The sequence below is a fragment of the Schistocerca cancellata genome, chromosome 3, assembly GCF_023864275.1.
Source record: "Schistocerca cancellata isolate TAMUIC-IGC-003103 chromosome 3, iqSchCanc2.1, whole genome shotgun sequence".
NCBI classification, from domain to species: domain Eukaryota; kingdom Metazoa; phylum Arthropoda; class Insecta; order Orthoptera; family Acrididae; genus Schistocerca; species Schistocerca cancellata.
This window is the reverse complement of record NC_064628.1, coordinates 377,264,912-377,284,645: the sequence shown is the minus strand read 5'-3', so window position 1 is coordinate 377,284,645 and position 19,734 is coordinate 377,264,912. Positions and strand designations below refer to the sequence as shown.

Genomic DNA, 19,734 nt, shown 5'->3' with positions numbered 1-19,734 from the left:
GATCAGTTCAGTTTGACCAGAGGACCCAGTCCATTCTATGTAAACACAGCCCGCACCATTATGGAGCCACTTCCAGCTTGCACAGTGCCTTGGTGATAATTTGAGTCTTGAATCCATGGCTTCATGGGGTCCGCGTAACTCATCTCTTACCAACTGAAATCAGGGCTCTTCTGACCAGGCTGAGGCTTTCCAGTCATCTAAGGTCCAACCAGCATGGTTACTAGTCTAGGAGAGGTGCTGCAGGTGATGTCATGCTGTTAGCAAAGGCACTTGCATTGGTCGTCTGCTGTCACGTGCCATAAGCACCAAATTTCACCACATTGTCCTAATGGATACGTTTGTCGTATGTCCCACACTGATTTCTGCAGTTATTTCACGCATTGTTGCTTGTCTTTTAGGACTTGATTTGATTTGATTTATTATTGGTCCTGTTGATCAGACAATTTGTACGGCAAAGCACATCGTGATATAGGACAAGTCAATTTGAAAAATTATGTTAAGATGGTATATGACGAGAGATGACAGTAGTGGCACATAACTCACACAGCAGAATACATATAGGATATATAGACAAAATATAAAAACGGTGGTGTGTGGTGAGAGATGACGGTGGTGCATACTGTACATAGCATACATATAAGAGATACAGAAAGAATATGAGTAACAAACAATTATTAAATTACCTGACTAAGTAGAAATATCTACAAGTGAATATACAGCTTATTACAAGTAATTAAAATATTGTGGTACATAGTTCACATAGCAGAATACCTATATGAGATACAGACAGAATATAGATAAGATACAATAATTAAATTATCTTACTAAGTAGAAGCATCTACAACTGAATCAACAGCTTATTGCAAGTAATTAAAATTTTGTTTGAAGAAATTCATGTACGGAATAGAAACAGTTATTTAGTAGCAATTCCTTTAATTTAATTCTTATTATTTTTGGGTTTTTGCTTGTTTTTATGTCTGTTGGGAGGTGGTTGTATATTTTAATGCCCATACATTTAACCCCATTCACATGTAATTTTGTGTTGTGGGCTTCAATTTGTAACTGTGTTTTGTTTCTGGTGTCATGTGTGTGACGGTCTGAATTTTTGTCGAGTGCATCCAAGTTCTGTACTGTAAAACAAGCTAGTTCCAATATATACAGGCATGGCAGTGGCAGGATTTTTAGTTGTTGAAATAGTGGTTTACAGTGTTCAGTTCTTTTTTTACATTTCATTATTCTTACTACTTTTATTTATTTATTTATTTATTTAGCATCCAATAGATCACACATGTGATATAGGTTTTGTCATTTGATTACACGTATCACACAACAATACATACACATAATAACTGGACGAACATATACAAACAGCAAAAAAAATTACATACACATAGTACATTAGTACTATACAATAACTTATTACACAAAAACATTGTGAGAGAATCAGAGCTCTTTCCCCAGAAGATTAGGCCATAGCACTCAAACATGGCATGGTACACCAGCTTCAAGGTATCTACACTGGCTGTGTCTTTTAATGATCGTAATAAATACCAGGTTTTACTAAGCATTTGTGACAATGCTTCAATATGTGGTTTCCAATTTAGTGTGTTACTGATGGTACGTCCAAGAAATTTGGTGTCCTGCCTGTTCGTAATGTCATCTTTGCTAATAACTATAACTGCATTGAAGGGGGTTAGATTTTGTCTACTATGGAAGTTCATACTTGCAGTTTTTTGAGTATTTGTGAGTAGTCTATTTGCTTCAAACCATGATTGTAAATGACAAGTAGTTTCATTAACTGCATCTTGCAATGTGTCACCTCTACTGGTTATCAGGATATTTGTGTCATCTGCATACAGAAAGGAGCTGGCATTTGGTATGTGTTCTGGGAGATCATTTATGAACAATATGAAAAGAACAGGCCCAAGGACAGATCCCTGAGGGACGTCATTTGTTGTATGTAGTATATCTGACCTGCAGTGCCTGAATGTCTCTGATTTTCTTATTTCTACATATTGCTTTCTTTGACTAAGGTAGCTATGGAACCAAGTGTGGGCTACACCTCTAATCCCATACTTATGGAGTTTCATAAGCAGTAGGTTGTGGTCGACCATGTCAAAGGCCTTGGACTGATCAAGAAATATACTGACAGCAGGTTGTTTATGGTCAACGAAACTTGAGCACTTTTCTAGAAATGCATACAGATCATGTGTGGTGGACCTATTTTTCCAAAATCCATATTGGGAAGATGTGATTATGTTGTTAGAATTTAAACATATTTCTAATCTAGTTAACATAAAGTATTCAAATATTTTTGAGAAGGCAGATAGTATAGCTATTGGCCTATAGTTTGTCATGTCCGTTTTCTCTCCCTTCTTGTAGAGAGGTATAATGTAAGCAAGTTTTAGTTGGTTTGGAAATGTTCCCTCTAGAAATGAGGTATTTATGATATTTGACAGGGGTCCACTGATGTAATGTGAACACGTATGAAGTAAGAAGCAGGGTATCAGATCATACCCTGCAGAATAAATCTTTTTGACTCTATCCTCTATCCTTAACTTTCTACCAGTTTGTTCATTTACTATACCTCAGATGGTCTTACATTTGTTGGAAGAGCACCTAATTGTTTTATCATTATGAGGACTGACAGCTCTATGCAAACACTGCTCCTCACAGTCACTAAGTGAAGCCTGTCGACCATTATGTTGTCTGTTGTGAGAGATAATACCTGAAATGCGGTATTCTCAGCACACTCTTGACACTGTGAATCATGGAATATTGAATTCCCTAACCATTCCGAAATGGAATGCCCCATGTGCCTACCTCCAAATACCATTCCACATTCAAAGTCTGTTTATTCCCGTCGTATGGCCACAATCACGTCGGAAACCTTTTCAAATGAATCACCTGAGTACAAATAACAGCTCCGCCAATGCACCGTCCATTTATACCTTACGCACGTGATGCTACCGCCATCTGTATATGCGCATCTCGCTGTCCCATGACTTTTTTCACATTACTGTATGCTGTTGCCTGTGGCGGAAGTTGTCCCGCACCATGCGAAACTGGTGCTACTGCAAGCTCTCTGAGGTCAGTGTTGCAACAACAGGCACATTAAGGTCAAGTTTAGCAAAGTCTTGAATTTCCTGAGCTTCAGTTACTTTAAGCACATACTTGAGACAAAGGCTTCGATTTTTTAGACTTTCCACCCATATTCCATTATCAGCAAGGTTTTCAATGGTGGCACATGAACCATTTTCTCTTGGAATGAGGCTCCAGGAGAACAGATAAATTTACAGTTCCTTTTCATGTTCTTGAGTTAAGCAATACGTTTCTTGGAAGATTGCTTATTATGAGATGTATATGAAAAGATTTGAAATGAGCAGCAGCTATATGAATCTCAGCATCGAAGAAGTCATCCAGCTTGCTAAAAATGTCTTCATAGGACAGAGTTTGTGGCTCTGACGGAACAACTTCCTTCACAATTTAAAAATATACACTCCTATCCATGAAGATAAGAAAGAGTGTTGTGATTCGCCTGGTATGTTGTATGCTGTGGAAGACCACTAAGCTTGTGCTATTCTGCACATTCCTCTTGTTTTGCATCAAAAGAGAAAGAAGAGAGGAGGCAGCATGTGACCCCTGGCAGTTTGTGGTCCAGTCATTGTAGTTTACTGGAAGTTACCACTGCATACACAAATTAGAAATGGTAACATATATTCCACATAAAAATTATGAAGTTTTCTGAATTTAGGACAGCTGCTACACATAAGCACCAGACTCATCACCAACAGATGTCTAATGGGTCGGTAGTTTGAGGTAGCCAGTAAAGACAATCAGGCATTTAGAAAAAGATAACACATTCATAAGTTCATCCACAACCACCTGAGTGCCTGGTGTTGTCCAGTTATGAAGTTATTCCAATTTTCTATTAGTCCATCTCCTCCTTCCCCCTCTCTCTGTCCACATCCTACATCTACATCTACATACATACTCCACAAGCCATCATGTGGTGTGTTGTACAATTACTAGTCATTTCCTCTCCTATTCCACTCGTATTCCTCTCTATCCTCCTTTTTCGACCCCCCTCCGCCCCCCCCCCCCTGCCCACCTGTTCCTTTCCATTCTGTTAATCTGGTTTATCCCCCTCTGTCTATCTCTTTCTCCTTCCTCTCTCTGTTAATCTCCTCTTCTTTCTCTTCTCTGTTCATCTCCCACTCTCCTCTCTGTGCATCCCCTCTTCCCTCCCTTGTGTCTATTTCCCGCTCCCCCTTTGTGTGTCCATCTCCTTCTCCTCCTATGTCCATCCCCCCCTTCCCTCTCTCTGTCTGTCCATCTCCTCCTACCCCCTTCCCTCGCCATTTTATCGTCCTTACCCCAATAGGAGATTGCTGGTTCTTATCCCCATAGTATTTCTTCTCAGGTAGTAAGTAATATATGTGCCAAGTTTGGTAGAAATTGATGTAGCAATTTAGGAGGAGCTATTTTGCCCTTGCATACTGCAAATATCATATATTTAAAATAATTGACACATATTTTTATGATAGCTCACCCGTATCTCTAGCGAATTTCGCCTGCAGTTTTGTTTGTACACAGCTCAATGTTTATGATGTAATATCTCCTAAACTACACTGAGCAGCAGAAAATTACGACCACTGACATACTATCGATATTCACCTGGCAAGGAATGACTGCCAGTCAGACACACGCATGGTACATGTAGTATAAGTGAGCATGCTGTCCGTGTGTAGAATGGGGAAGGTGCGTGATCTATCTTAGTTTGACCAAGGGCAGATCGTGATGGCTCAGAGGTTCGGCACGAGCATTTCAGAAACTACAGGACTTGTCAGGAGTGCTGCGGTGAGTGACTTCAACATGTGGTGAAAGCAAGGTGAAACCACATCCAGATGTTGTGGGGTTGGGTGGCCACCCATCACTGCAGATGTTGGACATTGTAGGCTGGGCAGACTGGTAAAACCTGACAGGCAGTGAACCGTGGCAGAACTAATATTAGATATTAATGCTGGGCAGAATACATGTGTCTGCACACACAGTACACTGAACACTCCTAACAATGGGCCTCTGCAGCCGACGACCAATGCATGTGCCAATGTTAACACCATGACATCAGCAACAATGACAAATGGGCAAGTGACTATCAGCACTGGATGTTGTCACAGTGGCAGGGCATTTCATGGCCTGATGAACCCCGATACTTCTTCATCATGACAATGGGAAGGCGCGAATCAGTTGTCTTCCAGGGGAGCAGCTCCTTGACACCTGTACTGTGGGATGGAAACAAGCTGGCAGCGGCTCCATTAAGCTCAGGGGAACATTTACAAGGGCATACATGGATCCAGTGGAGCTCATGCAAGGCACCATGACAACCAAGCAGTATTGTAGACTCATTGGAGCAATCATGTTTCCCAGCAGCAATGGCATTTTTCAGCAAGATAATGTGCTATGTCACAAAGCAAGGAGTATGATGGAGTAGTTCGAGGAACACAGTGGCGGGTTCCAACTGATGTGCTGACTCCCCAACTCATCAGATCTGAACCCAACCGAACACATCTTAAACGTGATTGAACGTGGCGACAGAGGTCATTGCCTCCCTCCCCAGAATTTACAGGAATTAGATGACTTGTGTGTGCAGATGTGGTGCTAAATCACTTCAGTCACCTATCAAGGCATCATTGCTTCCATGACACAATGAGTTACCACTGTTATCCGTGCCAAAGGTGGACAAACCAGCTAATAGGTAGGTGGTCTTAATGTTCTGGCTGATCAGTTTATGTGTCATACAATAATATAATTTTGTGAGTACATTCAGCAACAGAGCATGGATACTGTCTGTGAAATGTGTTGTGAATAGAGTTAGTAGCAAAGAAGTAATAACGTAAATGTCGTGCATAACACAGCAATTTTGCACACATCTCAGTGTTTATGACATCATATCACCTGAACTGCATGTTGTATAATGATATAATTTTGCAGGTACCTTCAGTGGTATATGAGAATACTGCATTAATGTTTGGATACAGTATTACTAGTGTCCAGCTTGACACAGTCAAGTCATTTAAATGTTTGGATGTAATGTTGTAGGGAAGGCAAATGGTCGACTTCTGTACAATGGGAGAATTTTAGGAAAGAGTCGTTCACTGTAAAGGAGAAACACTGGTGCGAGTACAAGTATTTTGAGTACTGTTCGAGTGTTTAGGATCTGTACCATGTCGGATTGAAGGAAGACAGTGAAGCTATTAAGAGGAGGGCTGCTAGATTTGTTACCAGTAGCTTTGAACAAAACATAAGTGTTATGAAGATGCTTTAGGAACTCAAATGGGAATCCCTCGAGGGGAGGTGGTGTTCCTTTTGGGGAAAAATTATTGAGTAAATTTAGAGAACTGGCATTTGAAGCTGACTGCCTAACCATTCTGCTGCTACCAACATACATCGTGTGTAAGGACCAAGAAGATAAGATATGAGAAATTAGGGTTTATACGGAAGTGAACAGACAGAGTTGTTTTTCCCTCACTCTGTTTGCGAGTGGAAGAGGAGGGGAAATGACAAGTAGTGGTACAGGGTACCCTTCACCTTGCACATTATGGTGGCTTGTGGAGTATGTGTGAAGATGTGCATGTAGATGAAGTTGAGTCCAAACCATTTCTATAGAACTTAAGAATGATGTATTTTTGGTGGGGATGACCTTCAGCTAAGGGAGAAGCAGTCAGTGATGAAACACTGCTGGAATCAATTGGAGACAGACCCTTTTTGGATAGCTTGCTCAAGGGAACAATTCAGGGCACTTTGAAGTTTTTGCTTGAAGAAGGTAGACGTTTCTGTGGTAGTGAGGGTTATTCGGTCGTATGAGTGATAGATTCTGGGCAGTGAATGACCTGTACTGTACTTTAACTTTTGAAATTAAAGTGCAGAAGTTTTTTGAGGGGTCTGAATGTGCTTTAGTGTAGAACTCTGACTTTTTTTGCTTGTATTACAGGATTGACAATAGACAAAGTGTGAGTTACTGATCTTTGTATTTCATGTGTTTTGTAAATTGTAATGCTAAACTCTCAGTTATCTGAGCTGGAGAATATTTCGTATATTGTGAGTATGAGATTGTCTTAGTCCTTGTGAGTCTTTGATGACTATTTAGCTTGGAGATTCTGCTACCATTCTCGTAATGCTCTCAATGCAACTTTACTGCATTTGATAAGATTGTCCCTGTCTGTATTATGCTTTGTTGTAGTAGAACCACTTCCCAATTATTTCAGTTTTACATTCTTTAATAAACATTATTCACCATAATTCTTTGTTAGCTACATTAGTTGCAGGTGTTAGAATACAACCATTTTTTATTAATTTATCTTTATCTAATAAGTCCATTTATTTTATTATTTCGCAAATCTAGCCGAAGCTGAGAATATTTGACGGCAGGATCACAGCTACAAGTTGTTATTTGCAGTGAGTTAATTGCTGGGCCTGAAAGCAGATGTAGGCAACTCAACCCTGTAACATTATTGAACTATTCTTTTTAAAAAGAGCCGTGCATAGCCCAGTTACTGAAGGTATGAGCAACATCAGGTAAAGCCACAACTAGCTTGTTCCTATGGAATGCAGGTTAGAGAGAAAGTTCTCAGCTGAATATCCATTGGGTAGTGTTGCAGCGACCACTTGCTGCATGACGTCATCCTCTATAATGATGATGTTGTCGTCAATGATCATGCTGCTCATGTATGTCATCTAAGACTATGACATCTTCATTATTTCCCTGCATCATTTGACGGAGCTTTGGCCTACCACCACTCAGCAGTAGCTTATGTTATGTTGAAAATTAGGCATAGAATAATAGTTTGTAAAACAAATATTAAATTGTTTTAAGCATACCTTACACGATGCTAGCTATGGTATCAAAGCATCTTTGTTGACCACTACTGACATGCCCTGTGCTGCTCACAGCTATGTGGGAGACTGCAAGTTTAAATATCCCTCCAGTATGCTGCTGCGTGAGCTCACTCTTCCATCACTGATGCCAGATGTATACACCACCATAGGATGTGAAATTCACACACCCTCACTGCATGTGATTCTGATGGGTCTTCACATCTTTTTAAGCAGTGGCTTCACCCAGACTCCATATCAACCTTAGTGGGAAAACTACATCAACATAAAACAATGCCACTGAGCATTTCTATAAGACAGTATCTTACAGGATCGTATGAGCATTCAAGACTGTTTCTATCAAGAACATTACTCTCATTGTGAATAACTCAGCACCATGGAATGCCCTTACTGCACTACAACATTATGAATGTCGTAGTTGTTAAGTGTAGATATGCACACACATTACAAAAATGTGTGTATGTTTGTACATAAGTATGTATGTTCCACATCTCCTTCTAAACCACTGGATTGACTTTAATGAAACTTGGTACACATATCACTTATTGTCTGTTAAGAATCGCTGTGAAAGTAAGAACCATCTACCTGTTAGAAGGTTGCGGATGAAAAAGAAGTGTAATCCATGATGTGTGCATACACAGACTTGGCTCATTCACTATTTGAGAATGAGAGCAGTTAGTGACTCTCAACAAACTTTGCACTTAATTTCAAATCTTTACACAACTTTTTCTCGCTGAAAATACCTACAAAATAATGAAAGGAAAAAAAGTTTATCGTTTCATACATATTTGCTTTTCATGCAGTACTACTATCGCATCAGGCATGATGTTTTTATTACCTCTTTCCTACTAACTGTGTTCAAGACACACTTTACTTTTTCCACATTCAGCGCTAGCTGCCATTTATCACACCAACTGGAAATTTTGTCTAAGTCGTCTCGTATCTTCGTACAGTCGTTAAAATTCCGCACCTTAACATACATCATGGCATCATCAGCAAACAACAGCAGACTACTGCCCCCTCTGTCCATCAAATCATTTATGTATATAGTCCTATCACAATTCCCTGGGGCACTCCTGATGATAACCTTGTCTCCGATGAACACTCGCCAACAAGGACAACATTCTGGGTTCTATTATTTAAGAAGTCTTTGAGCCACACACATACCTGTGAACATATTCCATATGCTCATAGCTTCATTAACAGCCTGCAATGGGACATCACGTCAAAAGCTTTCCAGAAATATAAAAATATGGAATTTGCTTGTTGCCCTACCTCCATGGTTCTCAGTATATCACGTGAGAATAGGGCAAGCTGAGTTTTGCACAAGCGATGATTTCTAAAGCCATGCTCATTCATGGACATAAGCTTCTTAGCCTCAAGGAAGTTTATTATATTTGAATTGAGAATGTGTTCAAGGATTCTGCAGCAAACAGAAGTTGGATATATTTATCTGTAATTTTATGCATCCATTATTTTAGCTTTCTTACATACTGGAGTCACCTATGTTTTTTTCTAGTCATTTGGAACTTTGTGCTGAGCAAGAGATACACGATAAATGCAAGTTAGGTTTTTTAGATTAGATTAGATTTACTTTCATTCCAATTGATCCGTAGTGAGGCGGTCCTCCAGGATGTGGAACATGTCAGAAAAACAACAATACATGACAAATATTTACAACTAAAACAAATAAGCTAATGTACCATTCCACAGGTCCCAAGTGGAATGATCGTTATTTTTTAATGAACACTAAGAGTCATTTTACAAATACTAATGCACTGAATTTAAAATAAAAAAGTTTTTTATTTATTTATAAGGTAATAAACATGTAATACAACTACTGTAATGCTTATTTACAATGAACACATTACTGCACTGAAATGGTGCAGAAGTTAGATTATACTTACACACACACACACACAAATTTTCAGTGAACACATTACTGCACTGAAATTGCACAGAAGTAATGTTGTACTTATATACAAATCAGTTGGTTTTACTAAGAAATTCATCAATGGAGTAGAAGGAGTTGGCCACCAATAAATCCTTTAGGCTTCTCTTAAACTGAATTTCATTGGTTGTTAAGCTTTTTATGGCTGCTGGCAAGTTATTGAAAATGTGTGTTCCTGAATAATGCACACCTTTTTGTACAAGACTAAGTGACTTTAAATCCTTGTGAAGATTATTCTTATTTCTAGTATTGATTCCATGAATTGAGCTGTTGGTTTGAAAAAGTGATATATTTTTAATGACAAATTTCATTAAGGAATAAATATATTGGGAAGCTGTAGTTAGTATCCCTAGTTCCCTAAACAGGCTTCTGCAGGATGTTCTTGAGTTCACACCACATATAATTCTTACTGCACGTTTTTGTGCCCGGAAAACTTCAGTTTGGCTTGATAAATTACCCGAAAAAATAATCCTGTATGACATTATGGAATGAAAGTAAGCATAGTATGCCAGCTTTTTCATTTTTATATCCCCTATGTCTGACAAAATTCGCATTGCAAACAGAGATTTGTTCAGACGCTTCAGCAGTTCTGTGGTGTGCTCCTCCCAGTTGAATTTATTATCAAGCTGTAATCCCAAGAATTTAACACTGTCCACTTCTTCTATCTTCTTGTCATCGTATGTTAGACATATACTCTTGGGACACCCCTTACAAGTTCTGAACTGCATGTAGTGTGTTTTTTCAAAGTTTAGTGACAAAGAATTGGCTAGGAACCAGTGATTAATGTCCACAAATATTTTATTGGCTGATCTTTCTAAGACTACACTTGATTTGCTATTTATTGCAATGTTTGTATCATCAGCAAACAAAACAAACTTGGCATCTGGTAATGTTACTGATGAAAGGTCATTGATATACACAAGAAAAAGTAATGGCCCCAAAATGGAACCTTGTGGGACCCCACATGTAATTAGTTCCCAGTTGGATGATGCCTGATAGCTTGATACATGTCTCTTTCCTAATAACACCCTTTGTTTCCTGCCAGAGATATAAGATTTGAACCATTTTGCAGCATTTCCTGTTACACTATAATATTCTAGTTTACTTAAAAGGATATTGTGATTTACACAGTCAAATGCCTTTGACAGATCACAAAATATACCAGTTGCCTACAATTTTTTGTCTAATGAATTAAGCACATTTTCACTGTAAGTGTAGATAGCCTTCTCAATATCAGAACCTTTTAGAAATCCAAACTGTGACTTTGACAGTATGTTATTTGAGATAAGATGGTTATAAAGACGACTGTACATTACTTTTTTGAAAATTTTTGTGAATGCTGGCAACAGCGAAATTGGATGGAAATTTGATGCTATTTCTTTATCTCCCTTCTTAAACAGTGGCTTAACTTCAGCATATTTCAGCCATTCAGGAAATATTCCACTGATAAACGACTGGTTACACAGATAGCTTAATATGTTACTTAGCTCAGAATCACATTCTTTAATTAACTTTGTTGATATTTCATCATACCCACTAGATGTTTTTGATTTTAAAGATTTTATGATGGACATTATTTTTGTTGGGGTAGTGAGGGTCAAATTCATATTATGGAAGTTACTTGAAATGTCTGGTCTAAGGTAATCCATAGCAGCATCTACCGAACCTGACAACCCCATCTTTTCAGTAACAGTTATAAAATGTTTGTTAAAAAGTTCTGCAACACTATACACATCTGTCACCAATGTATCATTTACTCTTAACACTATTAGTTCCTCTTCATGTCTGGTTCTACCGGTCTCCTCCTTCACTATATCCCATATTGTCTTTATTTTGTTATCTGATATGACTATCTTTTCCTTGTAATACATTTGCTTTGACATCCGTATTACAGTCTTTAATATTTTGCAGTATTTATTATAATGTGCTATAGCATCAACATTGGAAATGTTTCGGATTGACAGATACAGTTTTCTTTTTGTTTTACAAGATACCCCTATTCCTCGAGTAATCCATGGCTTCTTTGTAGACTTTGCTCTAACCTTGGTAAGTTTTGGGGGAAAGCAGTGTTCGAATAAGGTAAGCACTTTATTAGCAAAAATGTTATATTTTTCATTCATGCCATGAGCACTGTAAACATCAGTCCAGTGAATGTCTCTGAGGAGTGTCCTAAAATAATCAATTTTTGGCTTACTGATTACCCTCTTGAGCTCAGATTTAACAGATTTTATATCCTGTTCAGTATTAACATTTAACAGAAGGAACTGCATGTCATGGTCTGAGAGGCCATTGACTATTGGTTTTGTAATATAATTTTGTTCATTGGACTTTTCTATAAATATATTATCAATGGCTGTTTGTGAGCAAGTGGCTATCCTAGTGGGGAACTTTACTGTGGGAATTAAGTTGAATGATTGTGTTACTAACTAAAATAAGTTCTTATTGGGAGAGTCTTTAAGGAAATCTACATTGAAATCACCAGCAACCACTATTTCTTTGTTTTTGGTTGTTAAATGTGCCAGTACAGCTTCAAGGTGGTTTACAAACAGATTAAAGTTACCTGCAGGTGCTTGATATACACTTAATATTATGAAAGATTTTTTGTGAAAATCTAATTCTGTTGCACATGCTTCCATATGCTGTTCTAGGCAAAATTTATGAATGTCTATGTTCTTAAATTTATGACAGTTCCTGATGAATGTGGCAACTCCTCCTTTCTCCATTTCTGATCTACAAAAGTGAGATGCTAACCTAAGCCCTGTAACACTTAAAAGTTCTATACCAGTGGTCACATGATGTTCAGAGAGGCAGATTATGTCAGCTGGGTTTGAAGACTCTAATTCATCTATGCAGATAGTTAATTCATTAATTTTATTTCTCAGTCCTCGAATATTTTGATGCAATAAAGATAGCTGACATTTCACATTGACTGAGTTAAAATTGGGTGGAGTTAAAATATCTGCTGACAGTTGAAAATTCATAGCCAATGGCTGTTTATGCTGATGTAATAAGCTGGAATTATGTTTTTTGATTTCTTTCTGAAACTGAAGGTTTGTCTCAGTTCTAACCTCTCTTAAAATTTGCTTTCTTTCTGTCCTCCCTACCCTAAAAAAGGGTCTTTTCTGAATCCTATAACCACTGGTATTTTACCACTCATGACAGTGCCTCCCCCCTTTAACTTTCCTGCTATTTCCCCAGCCAATTTACCCTTCCCCTTCCTTAGGTAAGGAGTCAATGCCCTAGAGTACTCTTTGTAAAATTGAACAGGGATTCAATCTGGACCTGATGATCTATTTGTCTTCAAATCTTTAAGTTGCTTCTCTATGACAGGTAAGCTTATTTCCATGTCGTTCATGTGGGAGTCTGTCTGATGGTCAAATGACGGTATGTTTGTATGGTCCTCCTGCATGACCAATGTCTTGAATGGGAAATTTAAAACTTCTGTCTTCATTTTGTTATCTACAACTGCCACACCAGACTGGACAGCAAGAATTTTCTCAGGTTCTCTGCCAGATCTTTTGCGAAAATGTGACAGTGGGAGTTGTTGTATGCTTCGCGCATAGATCTTTACACAGACACACGAATCTCTTCTAACTTTCATTTGTCGTCATTTGTGCATCCCCTTTCGAACCTAGAGTGCAACAGCCTCTTCTTCCTCAGCATCTTATGAATTTCATTATTAAACCATGGTCGGTCTTTTCCATCCTTTATCCACTTACTAGGCATATAGCTGTCCAGACTATTATTTACAATCTGCTTAAACTTTGCCCATAATTCCTCTACATCCATCTTAATGGTACTAAGTAATGCCAGGTCACTCTTTACATAAGATGTTGATAACTGCTTATCTGGTCTATTTAGCAGAAACACTCTCCTAGCCTTCTTGATTGATTTATTAACTCTGACAATCATAGTTGCTGTAATGATATCATGATCACTAATCCCTATTTCTATACTGACATTGTCAATAAGGTCCAGCCTATTTGTAGCTATAAGATCTAAGATACATTGAAGCACCACAGAAAGTGGTGTAGACATGCCTGTTCAAATACAGAGATCTGTAAACAGGCAGTATACTGCACTGCAGTCGGCAATGTCTATAAGACAACAAGTTTCTGGCTCAGTTGTTAGATCATTCACTGGAGTTACAATGGCAGGTTATTATGATTTAAGTGAATTTGAATGTGGTGTTATAGTTGGTGCATGAATGATGGGACGCAGCATCTCCAAGGTAGAGATGAAGGGGGTATTTTTCTGTTCGACTATTTCACGAGAGTATCGTGAATATCAGGAATCTAGTAAGACGTCATATGTCCGACATCGCTGCGGCCGGAAAAAAATCCTGCAAGAATGGGACTAACGATGACTGAAGAGAATCACTCAATGTGACAGAAGTGCAAGCCTTCCACAAATTGCTGCAGATTTCAATGTTGGCCATCAAAAAGTGTCAGCATGCGAACCATTCCATGGAACATCATTGATATGGGCTTTTGGAGCTGAAGGACCACTCTTGTACCCTTGATGACTGCATGACACAAAGATTTATGCCTCCCCTTGGCCTGTCAGTACTGATATTGGATTTTGATGACTAGGAACATGTTGCCTGGTCAGATGAGTTTCATTTCAAATTTTATTGAGAGGATGGACTTGGACAGGTATGGAGACAACCTCATGAATCCATGAACCCTGCATGTCAGCAGGGGACTGTTCAAGCTGGTTTGTTTGTGTTGTCCGCATCATTTCATCATCATCCAGGAAAGTGGCGAAATTGGACTGAGCAAAGGTTGGGAAATTGTACGGGCGCTGATAACCACGCAGTTGAGCGCCCCACAAAACCAAACATCATCATCATCATCATCAAGCTGGTGGAGGCTCTGTAATGGTGTGGAGCGCTTGCACTAGGAGTTATATGGGACCCCTGATATGTCTAGATACGAGTCTGTACATAAGAATCCTGTCTCATCACCTGCATCCATTCATTTCCATTGTGCATTCCAATGGACTTGGGCAATTCCAGCAGGACAATACAACACCCCACGCATCCAGAATTGCTACAGAATGGCTCCAGAAACACTTTTCTGAGTTTAAACACTTCTGCTGGCCACCAAACTCCTTAGACATGAACATTCTTGAGTATATCTGAGATGCCTTGCAAAGCACTGTCCAGAAGGGACCTCCACCTCCTCATACTCTCATGAATTTATAGACAGCCCTGCAGGATTCATGGTGTCAGTTCCCTCCAGCACAACTTCATATGTTAGTCATGTCTATGCCATGTCATTGTACCACTTCTGTGTGATCAGTATTTCGCATGACTTTATGTCTGTACCCGCTGCAAAGAATCCAAGGACATCCCAGTCTATACTTGGGAGGTTAAAGTCACCTCCAACTTGTATCGCATGATTTGAGTATTTACATGCTATTGACTGTAGACTTTCTTCGAATGACTCTGTAACTGCCACAGCAGAGTCGGGTGGCTGGTAAAAACATCCAACAATTAAGTTAAGTTTTATGTATACCTGTTATATGCGAGCAGACAACTTCACAGTCACACTCAACTTCGATCTCAATAGAGACAATATTTTGTCAACTGCATTGAAAACTCTGTGTCCTATGGCCTCTAATCTCTCTTTCCGATACGTTCCATGACTCATTAAATATCTTGCTAAATAGACCACTTTCCACACTAAAATAGTCTATTACAACAATATTTACATAAAGAAATATTATAAACATTTGGTCACATGCAGAGCATTTACAATAACAGTTTGTTCGCACATAAATACAGTAGTATTCTTGTGCAAGTGCACTCATGTTAAATGGCAACAGGCTGTTGATATGTATTTTTTAAACAATTATTTATGTCTGCTTGACAGAAGCATCCTTTGGCATTCTTTTCAATAGTGGTGTCAGCTAACACATGTGACTGACCACTTTTAAATTATGTTGATTTTTTCAAACTGGGTATAATTATATTTAAATAAAGTTGTTGGCAATAACGGTAACCTATTCCTTAATTAACTGTGAAAGTATGACAACATGTGAGGTATTCATGCTGCATTCATTTGCTGTGAAATTGTGGAATACACAATGTTCTGAAGGATAATTACCTAATGAAGTAATACATCAATAAATAAAACAGGTACAGATATGAGACCTTTGGGAATGATAGCTATAGTGCAATGCTATCATCTGAGATACCATTTGTTAAAGTAGCATGAAGCATTTAAAAGATTTTAATTCTAAGGTTCATTGTGAAAACATTTGCTCACTGTAAATATTAACTTTTGTGATTTTTTTATTTGATACTGAAAATATTATTGTTTCATTGGATGCACCTAATTTATCTGAGATAGCTAATGTATTCAGATTTGCTTCATTATGTAACTGTGATTTATTACAGAATTTCTAAGAGCTGTAAGTAACCATATTTCAGACTGCTTTCATCTCTATAATTTCTGACGAATTTTCTGCACAATAGCTAAGCAAGCAACTGCTGTCTACATACTCTGGGGTTTACCCATTTCTGGAGAAGTGCTCCTCACCTTTGTATTTGCCTGGCTGGACCAACAACGGTCTCAGCACCTGGCCCAGTTGCAGCACTTTGGCAGAGCCAGCCATACTGCTCCTGTCCCTGGGACAGCTAGTGTTTGGCTGCACAAGCAAATTCATTTCCTACCAATTCTAGGTGGCCCAATAACTTGCCTACATATGCATAATGCTATATCAAACACAATGATAATGTCATCATCAATCACATGCAGTAGAAAGTGATTATCATCTTGTGTGTGTGTGTGTGTGTGTGTGTGTGTGTCAAGATATAAAAGATTGCATATTTATACCATTGTGCTGTTTTTTAGATTATGTTCAGGATCTATCGCATCCCTTAACATCGGGTTGGGTGGATAGTAGCTTGAGCATTCATCACTAATTGCTGAATAATACATGCATAAGTATCAGTCCATATTCCACACACATACATTACTTTCTTTTTTGTGTACTTTAAAAAATAATTCACTTTTGCTATTTATGTTTCATTTATTTTTCCAGAAATGGTAGATGAGGAGCTTATGTCATAGACTCTGCATCCTGCCCACGTCCTGGAGACAACTATATCTTCAGCAGCATCATTGCATCAATCATCAAAGTGTATGGAAGCACTCAACTCAAGTTAATGTGAGCTCAGGACCCTGTTTGATTCCACGAGACATCTGTAACTTCAAAAGCAGCACTGCATCCATCATTGAACAATATTTGCCTATAAGGACTTATTTTTTCAGTTAACGATGTACAAAAACTTGCATTAAAATATGTGTAATAAAATGACATTTACGAATTGCAACATGTTTTATTCCGCCATACATATCTCCTATGAGAAAAGAGATCATTAGACTTTAACAGCTCAGTTGTTGCCATATCAAGGAGAACATATGTGACTGATAATTATGAAACTTAGCAGTAAATTTGGCTTATATGATGTGCAGCAGGAAAACAAAAGTAACTAATGTTCCACAGAGATGTTAGCAACAGAATAGCAAGATGTTTGAATGACAGTCATTTTATTTTTACTTTAATTTCCTTATTTACAATACTGTCTACACTACTCTATGTCTATATCTACATGATTACTCTGCAATTCGCAATTAAGTGCCTGCCAAAGGGATCATCAAAACACCTTCAAGCTATTTCTCTGCCGTTCCAGTCTCGAATGGTGCACAGGTGAAATGAGACCTGAAATCTTTCTGCACGAACTATGATTTTTCTCATTTTATCATGATGATCATTTCTCCCTAGATACCATATTTACTCGAATCTAAGCCGCACTTTTTTTCCTGTTTTTGTAATCCAATAAACCGCCTGCGGCTTAGAATCGAGTGCAAAGCAAGCGGAAGTTCTGAAAAATGTTAGTAGGTGCCGCCACAACTAACTTCTGCTGTCGAATATATGTAGCGCTACACAGGCATGCTTTGTAGACACAAAGATGAATACTGGCGCCAAAACCTCTGCGTCAATAAATAAATTTTAAAAAAAGGTGGAAGACGAGCTTTTTTTCTCCGTCCCGAGTTTCGACCATTTTCATACATTATCCAACGAAGTAAATACAAATTCCGTATTGTTCATCTTCGAATGTAGCAGAATTTCAATGAACTACGAAAATACGACTGGCAAGACTGTTTGGGATGTTTGTCAATATGGCCAACTCTACGTTCTGAATTTTTTCCTACCTGTGAGAAGAGGTGGTTGCTAATAGGAACCTGATGAAATGTGAATCACATGCACTATTCTCTTCACCATAAGAATAATACGAATATAAACATTTTGCCATGAATTCTTTCGTGTTTGCTGCTATCTCATTTAAATCCTGTCTGCCTAATAAACTACGAAACTAGTGTGAGACAACAGCAAACACTGAAGAATTACATATCATGTCATGTTTATATTCGTATTATTCTTATGCCTAATAGTGATACAGTCAGAAATGAAGCTCGGCAACTGACTAGATTTGTAAATCTAAGATGACTAATTTCTGTGCAGAATTTGATGTACTAAAGAAGTGGCCGCAAATATTTTCAAACGGAGAAAAATTTTCGCCTAACTCTCATTCAGAACATGTTCTATCATATGCAGTCTATTATTTGGTTCTTGTTGATCATTATCAAAGAAACCAGCAGTGTAAGTAACAACAAATAGCAGTCTCTTGCCATTGTTTCGCTAATGAGATGATTCCTCTCTCTTTTTTTTAATTGTAAGCGGCGGTAGCGCGCACAAAAGCAAGCCATGCCGCGAGCGGCAACAGGCCGTAAACACGCACTATCAGAATGCGACAAACAGTGCATGACACAGTACAGTAATGCATTTTCAGCTTAGAGTGGCGTAAACACCTATAACAAAGAAAATGGCACTTATCAGATCAAAGCAAAATAAGCAATCAATTCAAACCAGACGAAGCACGTGAAAAAGGAAGGGTACCCGTATAAATACCGACGGAGCGTCTGACGCATAGCAATGGCTACCTGGTAAAGCTTAACTGCTAAGCTTACGACTCGAACCAAACTACTGTAGCTGTATCGTCATTCATTCGACCTAAATTGTGTCTCATATTACAATGGACCGATTTTGTTTCGATTTGGAGGTGCGGCCTAAAACTTTTCTCTCCCCTTGAATTTCGAGTCTCAAATTTCAGGTGCGGCTTAGATTTGAGAAATTTTTTTTTCCTTTATTTCGAGTCTCATTTTTCAGGTGCGGCTTAGATTCGAGTGCGGCTTAGATTCGAGTAAATACGGTAGGTGGGTGCCAACAGAATATTTTCACAATAAGATGAGAAAGTTTGTAACTGAAATTTCATGAGAAGATACTGCTGCAATGAAAAACACCTATAGTTTCAATGATTGCCACCCCAATTCAAGTGTCATATCTGTGGCACTCTCTCCCCTATTTTGCAATAATAAAAAACAAGCTGCCCTTCTTTGAACTTTTTTCATGTCTTCCATCAATCCCATCTGATACTGATCCCACACCACACAGCAATACTCCAGAAGAGAGCAGACAAGTGTGGTGTAGGCAGTCTCTTTAGTAGACATGTTGCACTTTCTAAATGTTCTGCCAGTAAATTGCAGTCTTTGGTTTGCTTTAGCCACATTATGTATGTGATTGTTCCAATTTAAGTTATTCATAATTGTAATCCCTAAGTATTTAGTTGAATTTACAGCCTTTAGATTTGTGTGATTTATCATGTAACTGAAATTTAGAGGATTATTTTAGTACTCATTTGGATGACTTCACACTTTTCATTATGTAGAGCCAATTGCCATTTTTCGCATCATACAGATATCTTGTTGCAATTAGTTTTCATCATCTGATGACTTTACAAAATGGTAAATGACTGC

At 38.3% G+C, this 19,734-nt stretch overlaps 2 protein-coding genes across 2 annotated transcripts in view; one reads left to right on the top strand and one right to left on the bottom strand.

The window, feature by feature from the left end:
* The window catches only part of LOC126175069 (bolA-like protein 3), a 110,855-nt gene extending 93,670 nt beyond the window's left edge, over window positions 1-17,185 (top strand). Inside the window, exon 5 of the transcript XR_007535516.1 lies at window positions 16,898-17,185. The gene's annotated coding sequence lies outside the window, so the exon portion shown is untranslated. The remainder of the gene's footprint in view (window positions 1-16,897) is intronic.
* Window positions 1-19,734, bottom strand: part of LOC126175067 (kelch-like protein 28) — a 220,440-nt gene that overhangs the window by 52,125 nt on the left and 148,581 nt on the right. The gene's annotated exons all lie outside the window — the stretch shown is intronic.